The sequence below is a fragment of the Rhipicephalus microplus genome, unplaced genomic scaffold (assembly GCF_043290135.1).
Source record: "Rhipicephalus microplus isolate Deutch F79 unplaced genomic scaffold, USDA_Rmic scaffold_52, whole genome shotgun sequence".
NCBI lineage: Eukaryota > Metazoa > Arthropoda > Arachnida > Ixodida > Ixodidae > Rhipicephalus > Rhipicephalus microplus.
Window position 1 is genome coordinate 1,916,581 of NW_027464625.1, and position 15,484 is coordinate 1,932,064.

Here is a 15,484-nt window from a genome sequence, read left to right on the forward strand (position 1 = left end):
TACTGGTGGTTAAACGTTCCGACTCCTTTTGACAGACTATTGACTTGCATGAAGACTGTTTTTTAATCGACTTGCTCTTAGAGGGCCAGGAATATTGATGGTGTGCATTCGGGTGTTTCCTTTAACAGAAGAACATACTGTACATAGATGCTGGCATCTGTGTTGGTGCTGCTAATTCCTGTCAAGATAGGGCGCGTGGTGCGCAATTGCTCCCGAAGCCCCACATCTACTCTCCCTTTCCTGTCGGAGTTAATTAATCTTATGAGTTGTGAAACTCCCTATGAGAACCGTGTATGAAACAATGAAATTGCCATTGGTCAAAACTGCGGGGTTGAGCCGATTGTCGAATCACTTGTTGGCCAAAATATAAATCAACAAATGCTCGTGACAACTCCAGCGCTGCGTGCACTGTGGAACAGCTTGCTAGGAGCGCACGCCGGGGTGGTAATTTTGTGTTTTACAATGCCGCTACCAAATGGAGGAGGAGGAGGAGGAGGAGGAGGAGGAGGAGGAGGAGAAGAAGAAGAAGAAGAAGAAGAAGAAGAAGAAGAAGAAGAAGAAGAAGAAGAAGAAGAAGAAGAAGAAGAAGAAGAAGAAGAAGAAGAAGAAGAAGAAGAAGAAGAAGAAGAAGAAGAAAAAGAAAAAGAAAAAGAAAAAGAAGAAGAAGAAGAAGAAGAAGAAGAAGAAGAAGAAGAAGAAGAAGAAGAAGAAGAAGAAGAAGAAGAAGAAGGCATTAGTTCAATCTACTTTTTAATTTATTAGTTGACTATAGGTTTCTCTTCCAATGCCCTAGAGTGGGTGTGAGCTGCAGATTTAAGCCATAGTCATCATCGTCGTCTCGCTTTAACAGTGAAGCGGTTCTTGATCGAGGCTTTCATGTCTGAGGACCCTCGCATATCGTCAAATCTGATGGGATTTACCCTGAGAAAGTGAGCAAATTCCGCTGCAGATATGTGCCACTTCTCCCCCCCCCCCCCCCCCCCCCCCGACTTACCACTACGCTCACTACCACTCCTGCCACTTAAGTCGCACACTTTATGCCCCGTCATTTCCACCTCATTCCGAATTCATCCCAATTCATCCAATCATCTTCATTCAACCACACTGTACGCCAATAGCTTCGCAGTGCCTGACAAGCGGAGCAGGCATAGTTTTTCTTTGTTCTAAGTAGATTGTGCTACCCCCCCCCAACCCCTCCTTATCTATTTGCACCCAACGTAAGCCTGTGCTGCCTTTCAATCCGGACATACCGTTGCGTCGCAATGTATTCTCAGTCACTGCAGCATAGCTGGAAATGAACAAGCTGACGCAGAAGGGAAAATGGCGCGCACTAGCGGCGAAGTGACATCGATTTACTTTTGCCGATATGACACCAACGCCTTGCTGTCTAAAGGAATGAGGACATCTATGCAACGACCGTGGAATGATCCGAATTATCGCCACGAGCGCATATACTTGACTCTTGTCGTGCTTTTCGTCTTGCGTTCCGACTAAAGAGAGACCAGGAAACGTTACTACATAGACTGTGGCTGGGTGTTGCATATGCGTGACAATACATATGCAAGATTGGACAAGAGCAAAATCTTGGCTGCAATTTGTGTCACACGCCGGAGACTATTAATCGCATTATGTGCGTGCTTCCTCAATACGTGGTTTAAAAACAATCTCTTAAGCGCCTCATAGATCACTTACACTGCCAGACCTTTTCGGAAGAGAAGCTTTTGGTGCTTGGGAACACGTGAATTACGCCCAACGCAGCTTAAAGGGCCTCTTTGCATCACTAAGCAAGACATGTTTAGATTCCTGTGTTTAGAGGATCTGCTAATGTAGCTAATGTGGATACTTTTGTGCGTGTCCTACACCGTTACGAGAGTGTTTGTGCAGTGACTCATTGTGTTATATCACGATCCCTCCTCATCATGCCCTCTTTTTTTCTCTTTTTTTCCATTTTCTTTTACCCCATGAGGAGTAGCAGGCTAGAAACCCGCTTTCCAGGCCCAGCTCTCCTCCTTATTCTCATTAAACGCATTTTTATTCTCTTCTTCTCCGGGACCGGCAGCATTGGGACCTTTGTGCATCTCATGTTTTTTTTCAGTGCTTTTGGGATCGGCCCACTCATAGCCAAGCGATGATGTCAGCTGATGACGTCATCGAGTGGTGTGTCGTTGCTACGTCATCGGGACGTCACAAATGTTGGCTATGTGTGATTTCATGGCGTGATAATTTTTTGCATATTTGGTTGATTGATTGATATGTAGGGTTTAACGTCCCCAAAACAAGCATATGATTACAAGAGACGCCGTAGTGGAGGGCTCCGAAAATGTCGACCACCTGGGGTTCTTTGACGTGCACCCAAATCTGCATTTCCGCCTCCATCGGAAATGCAGCCACCGCATACATCATTCGTATTGACGCCGACTGCCGCTTTCCGCGTTCGGCGAGGCATCCAAGACATTTGCCTTATTAATATTGAGGTCCTACAAAAGAGTCGTTGACCGTTATAACTGCGATGACAAAAGCACGCAGGATGCATGCAGCTCCCGCCCTCATTCTTGATTCAAGTACGCATAGGATAGCAGTGTCCGACCCTTCAATCGATCAGAAAGGACGCAGCAAACATTTGCATGGCTTTTTTTTTTCATTTCTCTCTTTGGCAAAACAGTACTGAAATAACAACTGTAAAACCTTTGAAAGCGACGTATCGCGTGATCTCAGCATGAGACGCGGGCATGGACTTCGTAATACGCACGTGGTGGTCGCGTGACTAAACCTGCTCTCAGTCTCACCGTCGTACCTTCCATTCGTGTTACGCTATTCTGCTCTCGGTGCTTTGAAGTTCAACAAGTTTTTGACAACGACGACGACGAGGACGACGACGACGACGACGACGACGACAACAACAACAACAACAACAACAACAGTGATGAGTGAGATGATGATAAGAAGAAGAAGAATATTAATATGAAATACTGCGTTGTTCACATCCATATGAAGTTCAAAGAAACGGGCCTGTATAAGTCTCCGAACAATTGTGCTGCATCATGGTAACCGACTGAGCCGGTTTCAGTGATATGTGGGTATGAAGTCACAAAATAAACTTTTCTTTTTCTTTTCTTTTTTGCCAAGGAACAGACGAATAATTGACAACAATGCGTGTTTTGCAGGCAGTAAATAAAGAAGCAGCGCGGGGGTGCACACTTGCGCTGGTTGTGTAAAGGGCTTCCCTTCTCTTTTCCACTATTGTTGCGTATTTACCGTTATCGTTTGTGTTGTTTTTATGTTCTTATGTTTTTATTAACGTAGACGCCTAGTCAAACCGGTGCAAACGCTGTGTGCAGCACCCTTGCTGCTTCGCGTCGTCTCATGGTCCCCTTTGGCGGGAGATAGTGCAATTTGCCGTCGAAGACCGGGCGTTGAAGCTGTCCAGCGAGGCATTCTGCACGGGCATCGGAATCACGTCGTCTGACCGCATCCGGCACGTTGACTCGACGCTGACGCTTGGCTTCGACGCTGGTTTTGCGTACGGTGTGGTTTGGGGGGGGGGGGGGGGGGAAGAGTGGTTATGTTGTAAGAAGGAAAATAAAAGAAAAGTGAGCCCCGTATAACTGTCTGCTTCAGGGAGCGACACCTCAACAGTAGCTCACAAGGAAGGGGGGTGAGGAGGGATTAAAAGGATAGGAATAAAGGTGTAGAGAGAGAGAAAGAGAGATGAGGGAAGCGTGAAAGCGTGAGAGCGACGACATATCGAGGGGATAGGAGAGATAGGAAAGATGGAAACACGGTCACAGGAGTCCGAGCACGGGGCACCACATGCGAGAGCTCTTGCCGGCGACAGGAGATGGCGTAGAGCAAGTACAGTCGGTCAGAGCTACACTGTCGTCGGAGGTCGGCGTCAGGAGATGACGTAGGGCGAGCCCAGTCGGCCAGAGCTACGCTGACGTCGCAGATCGCGAGGGCACAACCGGTCGGCACGGAATCCAGTGAGCGAGTCGGCGGGATTTGCTTGTCGGCACTGCCTTTACGTTTGGGCATGTCGAGGCCGCGTTTCATTCGTTTCGCGCCGACGCTGCCGCGTGGTTTGTGGAGCGGAGACAGCGCTCACGCCACCCCCTCCACCTCACCTCCTCGCGCCGCTCAGGAAAAGAGAGGGTCCTCCCGCCTCCTCGCAGTCACGCAAGAGGAGGGAGAGCTGGCGCACGCGCAGTAAGGGTGGTCACGCCGCACGCACATCGGATTGAACCCCGCCATGAGCTGCTCCGCATCTAAAAATGAACGAAGAAGGGAACAAGAGCATATATCTTATAGAAGTATACCATACCCTCTGTAATCTCGCAACTCAGAATAATTTCTTCAACTGATTTTTAAATATCAGAAAAAATTTCTTGAGGTAGGTAATTGCGAATTTTAGGATTATACAGACTGATATCCTGGGTTTAACTGAAATAATATTGAAAAACGAGCTAGTTGGTATGAGTGCATCGTGACTTATTTTTAGCGCACACTGACACAAATAATAAATTATTATTATTATATTATTATTATTATTATTATTATTATTATATTTATTATTATTATTATTATTATTATTATTATTATTATTATTATTATTATATTTATTATTATTATTATTATTATTATTATTATTATTATTATTATTATTATTATTATTATTATTATTATTATTATTATTATTATTATTATTATTATTATTATTATTATTATTATTATTATTATTATTATTATTATTATTATTATTATTATTATTATTATTATTATTATTATTATTATTATTTGACGTTTTGCGTTGCGAAACCACGATATAATTATGAAAGAAGCCGTAGTGGAGGGCTTCAAATAGTTTGACCTCCTGGGGTTCTTTAACATGCAGCTAAATGCAGCTAGCAGTGTTATAACAATAGACCGTCATGGCAGCGGCTAAAATGACAGGACGCAAAGTTTTCTCGTGACACCGGTCGTTTTTTAACGCCGCCTATTGTTCCACCTGTGCATGCCGCCATTTTTTATGCATCCCCACGTCGGCTGAAATGCGCCATAGCTTTGTTAAAATGGTGATACGGTTCATTGGCACGTTTATCTGCCCGCGATACCATAATGGTCTTCAAAAGGCTTGCCGACTGGACGTGTAGGCCCGTGTTATCTCGAGTATACGTCACAATGTTCTAAAACTCCTATGAGTGGCAGCGGATGCCACAGAAGAACACAGCGTGGTGTAGATAGCGCAGTCAGTCAGTCAGTCAACCAACTTTATTCTACATAGCGCGCACACGAAAGCTCGTTTTGTCTGCCCCTGTCACGTGATAACGAAGTATATAGTTCAAAGCTCCCCTACGGACACAATGACGTGGTAGACAATATACCACGTCACGCGGGTGCCTTGAGTGACATCCCTCTGAATCTCGACTGATGTTGCGAAACGATGTGCGCACGCTGCGGACAATCACATTATTTACGCAACTGTAAATCCAGGCACAGTCACGGTAACTGACAGAGCTAAAGCGCACGTAACTCGGTCATATATATATATATATATATATATATATATATATATATATATATATATATATATATATATATATATATATATATATATATATATATATATATATGACTTGTTGCTTTGTCAGGTAACAGGGGATTCGCGCAATGAGATTTGTGAATGCGTGACGACTGGTCACAGTCGACGTGGACAAGCTGTGTGGGTGGTGAAGTGTTTTACGAAGTCCAGGTTTGGAAAGCCAACGTATAAGCGCTGCTTATCTGCAACTTTCAAAAGTACAGCGGCCATGCAAATCTGCGTTATAAATAGGCGCGTAGTTCTTTGTTTGTTTGTTTGTTTTGTATGTTTGTTTGTTTGTTTGTTTGTTTGTTTGTTTGTTTGTTTGTTTGTTTGTTTGTTTGTTTCGTTATTACTGTTGTTGTTGCGGTTCGCAAAAGTTCGCAAATCACCTGCCTGACTTCACTCACTTATTTTTTGTTAACCTGAAGTTTGGTTCACGTCATCTCCTAGCCTACTTCATCTACTTTGAGCTATTCAGAGAGGTTTTTTTTTTTCTGAAATCTTCTATTCGTGTAAATATACTGCTCGCACACCTCCTACTGAGCACCAGCGTAATTGAGTCAATCACTATTCGTTTTCTTTTTTTTTTTTAAGAGCAATACATAGCTATCGCGAAAACTAGCCACATATTATATGTACTAGAAGATATAACACAACAAAAGCGGCAAAAAGGAATGTGCAAAATTTTTAAAGAAAAATTATCGAACTCATTTGACAATGGCGTCTGAAGTGACATTCCTATCGCCATCACCGATAACCTCATTCCATACAGACGGTTCGGAGCGTTGATTTCGCACACAAATTGTCGCGTTTGAATTTGCATAAATAAATGTCTGCACGTCATCCGATTCGTTAAATTTGGCAACGCGATTTCCTTTATTGTGCGTGCGTGCGTGCGTGCATGTGTGTGTGTGTGTGTGTGTGTGTGTGTGTGTGTGTGTGTGTGTGTGTGTGTGTGTGTGTGTGTGTGTGTGTGTGTGTGTGTGTGTGTGTGTGTGTGTGTGTGTGTGTGTGTGTGTCCGCGCGTGCGTTGCCCTTTATATACACATATAGGCACACTATGGCAGGATAAAATAGGGGTTCAGGAAAAAAGTATTTTTTTATGCTGAACATAAGTCTCGTGTTTAAAGTTTTGGGAGGGCAGTGTTCACACTATGCAAATTTTTAGCCCTGCTTCCGTTATATTTTCATGGTAAAATAGAAGTTCTTTTTTTATGCTTCAAGTCATTAATCTCAATGTAATTCACCTAACATTGTCATTGCAGGCTTTTACCTTCGGAAGACTAGATTATTAAGTATACGGCACGCATGCTGCGTAAAGACTGCTACTTCAGCTAAAATTTGAGGTAAGCGCACTGTTCTAACACCTCAGAAATAATAAACGCCTTGGGCTTTTTGAGTTCAGAATAGGAGTTTCAAAAAGGCAAACCCACTCGTGTATGTTTAACCTTCAGTTAAGTCAAGCGTTGTGAGGACAACTTTCAGGACTCTAAATCATTTTATATACGCCAGAATTTGAGTTTCTATTATATTTTTCTTCTGCTTACCTAACTAGCGCTAACCAATTCCAAAACTAGGCGCCGTCTGTATCCGCTGTCCTTCTCGACTTCACCTGCTTTCATTCGGATGTACCTCCTAAATTTTCTGCGGGGCGAGAAAGCACGACGGGGCAGTGTCTCTATAGAAATATGCAAAACATCGTCTTCCTTCGCCAGTCGATTCAGTTCTGAGTAATCGAAGATGGGTTAAGGTAATGCATTAAGAAACATATGTATTTCTGAAAAAAAGAAGGATAACCTCAACAGATCGTTTTTTTTTTCTAAGCTAGACATAAGAATAATTACAACAGACAAGAAAACTAACAAAAGTTTAAGGGATGTTAGTTGTAGTAGTTATGATTTAAATCTGAAGAAACTAAAGCAGGCGAAAAGATAACTTGCCGCCGGGAGGAACCGGACCTTAATCTTTCGGGTTAAGCACCCGATGCTCTTATCATGCATGTGAGCTATGGCTACTGCAATGCTCCCGTCCACTTTATGAGGCATATAAGAGTGTAATCCGAAGGTTGCAGGTTCGGTTCCTGCTTGTTCGGTCACTGCGGTTATCTTTTCATCATCTTTATTTTCTTCACATTTGCATCACAATGTCTGCAAAGGACATCCACTACACTTTCCTTGACTCTTGTTTGTTGTTTGTAATCAATGTAGTGCCTTTGCTTTTTTGTGAACGCTGACGATGGTTTGATTGATATGTGGGGTTCGACGTCCCGAAACCACCATATGATTATGAGAAAGGCCCGGCCGTGGAGGGCTCTGGAAATTTCGACCACCTGGGGTTCTTTAACGTGCACCCAAATCTGAGCACATGGGCCTACAGCCTTTTCTCTTCCATCGAAAATGCAGTTGCCGCAGCCGGGATTCGATCCCGCGACCTGTGAGTCAGCAGCCGAGTACTTTAGCCACTAGACCATAGCGGCGGGGCTGCTGACAATGGATCATGTAAATTCGAGTTGCGAACTTACAATATTTTTATTCTTAACTTGCATATGGTATTTTGTATGTAATTTCTTGTTCGTTTTCGTTCGTATGGTTTGTGTAAAAAAACTAGCAGTGGCTTAGCTAGGCTATGCCAAGATATACGTGGCTTGAGCGACAGACAGACAGACAGACAGACAGACAGACAGACAGACAGACAGACAGACAGACAGACAGGCAGACAGACAGACAGACAGACAGACAGACAGACAGACAGACAGACAGACAGACAGACAGACAGACAGACAGGCAGGCAGGCAGGCAGGCAGGCAGGCAGGCAGGCAGGCAGGCAGGCAGGCAGACACCAGCCTACTCGTGACACGTCATTCCAGGAGCTTCCAGACGTTCTCCGGCGCCCCAGCTGTGCATCGTGTGACGTCACGGCTCCTCGCTCTCGCGCAGCACGGCTTTTGTACGTGGGAAGTAAAAACAGCGCAAAAAATATAGATGGGGACAGGGGAAGAGACGGCACAGCACGGTGTCGTTTCTTCCTCTGTCCTTGTCTATATTTTTGTGCTGTTTCTACTTCCCAAGTATGAACCACCAACTAGCCCAACTCTCGCTATTATTGATTTTGTACGTGCACGCAAAACCGCTTTGGCTCGGCCTGTGTAGCCAACATGCAGCTAATACTACAATAAAATTACCTTCCAGTGTTGTATGTAACTATTTGACAACTTCTATATTGAGGCTATTTGGTTATTTATTCTTCGTAGGTGTTAACTGGAGATTTCGCCGATACAGCGTTTGACGCCTCCATCTGAATGAAATTCAGAAGAATGTCTAAGTACACTGCATTCAATAAGTAAATTGAAACGGAACCTCAAAACTAGTGCCACCAAATCTATGTTACTTTATCAATGCTATAGGTATAAAGGGTCTCTTCAACACATCTTGCGTCATTGTCCTAGCTATAATATATGCAGGCGATAGCTTGCAACAACACTAGCTGGCCTTGATCAAAAACATTCTTCACAGAAAACTATTTTGAAGTGTCGTAAGCCATCGCGTATGAGGACGACAAAGGTGGTATTGCCGTTCCACGCTTTATTTTTTTGTTTGATGACAGGCTTGCACAAGTCTCTGCATTGGCATTGTTTGTTGCAGCAGACAGTTTTTACTGCACAGTGACATTCGCTCGTGTCTGATTGCACGTCTCTTTTTCTCTTTCTTTTTTCTCTTTTCGTTTTTTATCTTCTATTTCGTTTCTCTTCTTCTGTTCTTTTCCAATCTCGCCTCCCTCTCTCACATTGCTTTGCTACCTCTCTTTTATCCTTCTCTCTTAGGTTTCTCTCTTTATTTTTATTCTCCTCTCTCTCCTCTACATCTTCTGTTCCTGTCCTTTCTTCTCTTTCTATCTCTCCTCTTTGTCTTTTATTTTCTCTTCTGTCTCTGTGTCTCTTCTGTTTTTTTCTGTCTCCTCTTTATCTTTATATTCTCTCTCCTCCCACTCTTTCATCTTTCTCTTCAATTTCTTTCTCTCTCTACTTCCTTTCTCTTTCTTTCTCTTCTTTTTCTTTCTCTATTCTATTTCTCTCCTGTCTCCGTTTTCTCCTTTCCTCTTTATTTCCTTTCTTTCTCTCTCTCTTCTTTCTCTATTCTATTTATCGCCAATATTTCACTTCTGTCCTCTTTTCTCATTCTCTCTCCTCTCTCTCTCTCTTGCTTATCTCCTTCTTTTCTTTCTCTCGTCTTTATTTACCTTCTCTTTCCTACCCTCTCTTTTATCTTTCTCTTGGATTTCTTTCTCTTTCATCTTTTTTTTCTCTATCTACTTTTTTCTCTCTCTCTTCTCTTTTCCCTCTGTTCTGTTTTTTTTTTCCTCTTTATCTTATGATTCTGTCCTCTCTTCTTTTTCTCCCTCTATCTCTACTTTTCCTCTCCTTACCTTCTTTTTTTTGTCATCTCCCTCTTCCAGTTCCCTCTCTTTTATTTTTCTCTCTCTTCGCTTTTCTGCCTTGTCTCTTATCTTTCTCTTCCATTCCTCTATTTTTTTCTCTCTTCGTTCTCTCTCCATCTCCTTTCTCTTTTTCTCTTTGCTATATCTCTTTCTGCCAAGCAGCACAACTGGTCATGGATATTGAAAGGAGGAAGATTAAATTTTTAATTTAATCTTCCTCCTTTCCATATCCGACCACCGATTTTTTCGTGCGAACTAATCTCTCAATCTGAACGACACTGACTGTTTATTCACGATTCGTATTTCGTCAAGATCACAATCGTGCTAGGAAAAGCTGATCACGACGCGATAAATTGAAACTTTGCCCGTCATAGTGATGTTGCTCGAAACAGTACTTATAAAAAAAAACCCTAAAATATGGGTTTCCATGACGGACGTGAGTTTCAGCGCATTCGTGTAATTAAGGGTTCCGAGAAAAACGGCCACGGATATGTATTTGAGTGCCTCTTTGCTAAAGCTTCACACCGTCTAACTCTCTTCCTCACGCATGCACGTGCACACATTTACACACGGGCATACACATGCATTCTACACATATGTAGAGACAAACACTCAGCAGCACAGTACCTTCGGAAAATCTGTGCGAGATCCTTCCTCCTTCCAGCATGTGTTAGCCATTAATGCTTTCACAAGCCCCAGGAGCACTGAGCTCCAATCGGAAGGCATTCAGCATCGCTGGGCTACTTGCTCTGAAAAAAAAAGGGGATTCGCTGGGAAAAGGCACAGCTGTTCATCGGTATTGTTTTCTGCGAGTGGATTTCTTTTCAGTTGTTTTAGCAAAAAAAACAAAATCAAATGCGAACTACAGGTGAGAAAGTGCCACAGGTTGAAACCCAATTTCTCTGGGGGGTTTTACTTTTTCAACTTGGGCAGGAGTCTTTGTGCGTGCGCTGTCGGAAGAAATAAGTGCAGCGACAAATTATACCACGCTTTGTATTGAGCTTAATTGTAAATTATTTAATTTTATCCGCTGTTGACACATGAAATACGTTACGGAAGAACGTTGTACTGTGTAACGATCCTAAAAATTTTGAAAGTGCATTGTTGAATTGACTGTACTGGTGAAAATGTACTCACTTGTTAACCTATGTTCTGCTGAGTTTGCTGCAATGTGCCCATTGATTGTTGCATTTCTTTTTCTTTCTCTCTCGTTCTTTTTTCTTCGCATTGTGTCAAGTTGCAGGATTTTTCTCCCCTCTTGAATTGATGTTTTGAAATTGCTGTAATTGTGCCCAGTTGAGGAACTCTTGTTTTGGTATGTATGCTAACAGTATGTATAAATAAATAAATAACTATTCCACCTGGAAGATTCGAAGAAATGTACGATACTTTGGTGATTGATATTTTGAATAGTGTGGCAATTACTGTGTGCATAACTGGAAGCTATTTTGTTGTTACTGAGATAGAGATAATACTTTTTAATGAAATTCCCGAAGATGTTAGCCTGGCTTGCTACTTCGGGTGTCGGGGGATGACTGATATACACATTTATCGCATATACACACAAATTAGAGAGGGTACTGTTTTCGTCGAACATTCGCCTTCACCGACTTCTGCCATCGCCTTGAGAGGTACCCAGCCAGTGAACCATCGAGAATGGGGAGCGAGCGGACGGGAAAGTGGGGCGCCATCGTTCTCAGCTCAGCGTTAGCGTTTCACAGCGGCGTCTCGAGCACACATTTCCGGATGCTCTTGAGAGGCGCCCAGCCAGCGAATGGTCAAGAGTGAGGCGCGGGCGGACGGCAGAGTGGAGCAAGGGAGGAGAGAAAGCGAACAGCGGGAAATGGAGTGGCGAAGCAATGCGCCTACCCTCTCCTACACTTTTGCACCACATGCTCCGGTTGATAGGGGCGAGGATAAGCGCGCGTGCCCGCAGCTGTTGCTATGGAAGAGGGGGTGAGAGAGAAGAGATAACACCTGCTGGTGCGCGGTCACCGCAGACAACGCCGGATGCCTGACATAGCCCGACTAAGAAATCCATTCGCATTTGAAATATTTTCGGCGAGGGGTGGGGTGTATGGGCCACGTGTGCCACCACCTGGCTACCCCACTGCTGCGCATGTAGACCAATTGATAATATGGGCTACTAGCGACACTGATAATGTTATAAGAAATTAACATGCGGCCAGTATTGAAATTCATTCACGTGTTGTTCGCAAGTGCTCCCAAATGACCCTGCTTATAAACACAAGCCTCCGGTTCTGCTGGAGTGTGAAGCTCTGCGTCTGGGACTTTGTAGGTTCGTAGCAAATCATGTTATCCGAGAGGAAGCTTGCTTACCAACATTCCTTTAGAAATTCCCCATCATAAAGGTGAAGACATTCCTAAACCTTGTAGCTTTCAGCGAAGGCGATTCGAATGCGTCTTCATGCTAATTTTATACTATTCAAAAAAATAAGTTATGCCATTGTCGGGCCAAAACACGTAATACAGTTATCACGGATTCATGGGACTACAAGTTGTACTAGCCCTGATCTCTTGTTACAATTTCTGAGTCATTGAGCCAACATGTGTTCTCTGTTTAGTGTCTTGAATTCTGGAAACTTGAAACTGTCGTGAGTAAATCACTGGTAACGCTATCCACTTTGAGGCGGTAGCTCTGATTTTCGTTCTAGTCGGGTCAGACTGACTTTCAAACATATCATTTTCCTGTGCTTACTCTTTTTTTTTTCGAAATTGCCATTCGAGCCTCTGGTTTTTCAGATCGTTTATCACCCATAAACATTTGAGGCATTATTCAAAGAATAGCTCGTGGTTTTCCTAAGCGCTGCCACTTGAAAGCAGTTTGAGAGAATAAAAGAACCAAAACACAACGGCAATCCACGTAGTTTCTCAGGCTGCCTAGAAAGAAAGAGATAAATTAGGGACAGTGAATCTAAAATTGCCAAGCTTGTGAGCGTCTGCCTTGCCGCCAATGGAATGCCTGGTAATCTATAACTGCTTATTGAGAGAAGGTCTAACCAACCTGTACGGCGCAAGCAAGAGGCACGTTTAGCCATTCCAGTGGATGAACTTCGCGAGGTGCATCGAGTAGTCTCACCTAAGGTGCTACATCGGCAGTCTCCACTAACGCGTTGGCTGCGAAGTCTTGCCACATGGGCAAGAGTATTTCCCCGGCTATGCGTAGTTCGGAAGCGAGATTACCAGCCGCTCTGACACTGTAAAGAGTGCACCACTGCATGTATTGCGTATATGCAGTGAAGCCATACACATGAATCTTCGGTTGGTTCATGTCACAGTAAGATCAAGTGCGCTTTATTTGAGTGTTTTAAGAAAACGTCCCGATAGCTTTCTTTACCTCAACATCAAATGCAGTCGCAAAGCATCTATAGTATTTCCTTCTTTGTACATCGTGTGTATTGGTAGTTGGCTACTCAGTTACAACTTGCACATTTATCATCACGAATAGACTGTCAGGACACTGAGTGTAGAAAAACGTGAACTCATTGTGTAAGTGTTGTGCAATGTACATATGTATAGCCTTGTGTTAGCCACTGTATGTGCGATGTTGACTTTTGTGCAAGAGAAGAGGAGTAGCCGGCGCAACGCCTTGGTACCAACCTCTCCTCACATACATTTAATAAAAAATGGACTGTCTTTCAGCTATTTTTACGCGTTACTAGCGCAGTACACTGCTAATGTCTCAGTAAAACTACTAAAGCTGCAATGAAATGAAAATATTCATAGGTGAATATGTAGATTGCAAGTGTGGTCACACCTAACGTTAGCTGCGTTTTCCCACCGCACCATATCGGCACTTGTGGCTATACATCAAAACTTCCGCACACTTTTTTCGCGGGATTTGGGCAACGGGCTGCCCTAGCCTTTTTTGGAGTCTTTGACAGTGCATCGCCATCTGGTGACAGACCTTTAAAACGTGCCGCCTCGCATTTTACCGCTCATCTGAGTTGATGCGTTTTTATCGTCATTCAAGAAATGTGGAGAAGACAATATATGGGTGGGCCAGCACGTCGATACATCTTTACCTGCGCAGCCAACCATTTACGCCTCACAATATTTCAAACAACGTCAAATGTTAATGAGGGCTACTGGTTTGCTACCTGTTGTTGGATATTTTGAGCATTTTCTGTATGTCCTTCTAGAAAAGTTGCTTTTGATGGGTGTGAAACGTTCCTGGTTTCACACTGACCACACACATAAAAGTACATTTATTATAATTTTTTTTCGATTCACCCCGTGCGCTCTTCACGAAGCTGACACATCGGTCGATGACCAAATTCTTTGATTATAAATCGGGACCGTGCTTACCATTGGTGCAAATCTTGGGAAGGAGGGGGGGGGGGGTCAGGGGGTCCGACTTTTCTTGTTTTCAGGCAAGGTGTGGACACCCCTTGCAAGTGTCTTCCCTTGAGATTTAACTTTGTAACATAATATATTTGATTTATTCACCAGTTAAGTATAGGACATTTAACTTTTTTAAGGCTGATTATTTTTTTACCGTGTTCAATACCACGCAGCTGTATGACACCACGAAATCAGCAAAAGCCGCTTGATTGATTCATAGAAGACTGAATATAACAATACAGTTACTCGATTTCGGTTCTCATGCTCATTTTTTTTATTTTAGCTTAATCGATTTTGCAGGCATATTTAATATTTTTTTCTCTCTCTCAACTTAAAGCATGATTTAATTCTCATGTGGATAAGACTACAAGCCATCTTGAAAAAACAAAACGACCGACATGGTCTGATTTTTGTCCTCCTTAGGATCTTTCTGTATTTACGCCGCTGGTGTTTGCTTGTTTTCTTTTTTTTCTGTACTCGAGCTTTGTATCGACATAGTTACAAATAAAATTACATTCTGATTAGGTTATAATATTATATATTCACACTCTAAGTTTCGTATACACCGTCACATTATAGCAACGCATAGATTCGTCGCAAGATTGTTTCTGAAAAACTTTGTTTTTGCATCGAATACTGTGGTATGAAATGACGCATTCAGCTGCGATATAGTACGTTACGGTGTCTACGACATTATGATGGCAATTATTCGTCAAAATAATAATGGGAAGCTAAACGCAAAAAGTATTTTAAAAAAGAACGTCTATTATTGAGTGTACATAAAAACCGAAAAAAAAAGATGCACCTACTTCTGGAAAATTGAATGCCTATAACGCAGAATTTCGTATGTTTACTTCTCGTAATTACTATGGCTAGATCTTGATTTTCGTAAGGCTTCTGGCATACTCACACTGGTTCAAGATGCTGACAAAATCACTTGCTTACCGGTCGGACATTGTTGCCACTTATCGTAATATCGACGCTCTTTCATAATTAGCGTACAAGAATCAATACGCATTACTCTATACTGCATCATGCAGCATATTTAACAATCTTGGGTACTAGTCTGATTCGTAAGCACTGTTAATTATCACTTACTTACTTGCT

The 15,484-nt window shown here is 42.8% G+C and overlaps 1 pseudogene; it reads right to left on the reverse strand.

Moving 5' to 3' along the window:
• Positions 1–9,229: 9,229 nt before the first annotated feature.
• LOC142788283 (uncharacterized) lies at positions 9,230–14,074 on the reverse strand (annotated as a pseudogene).
• Positions 14,075–15,484: the final 1,410 nt, after the last annotated feature.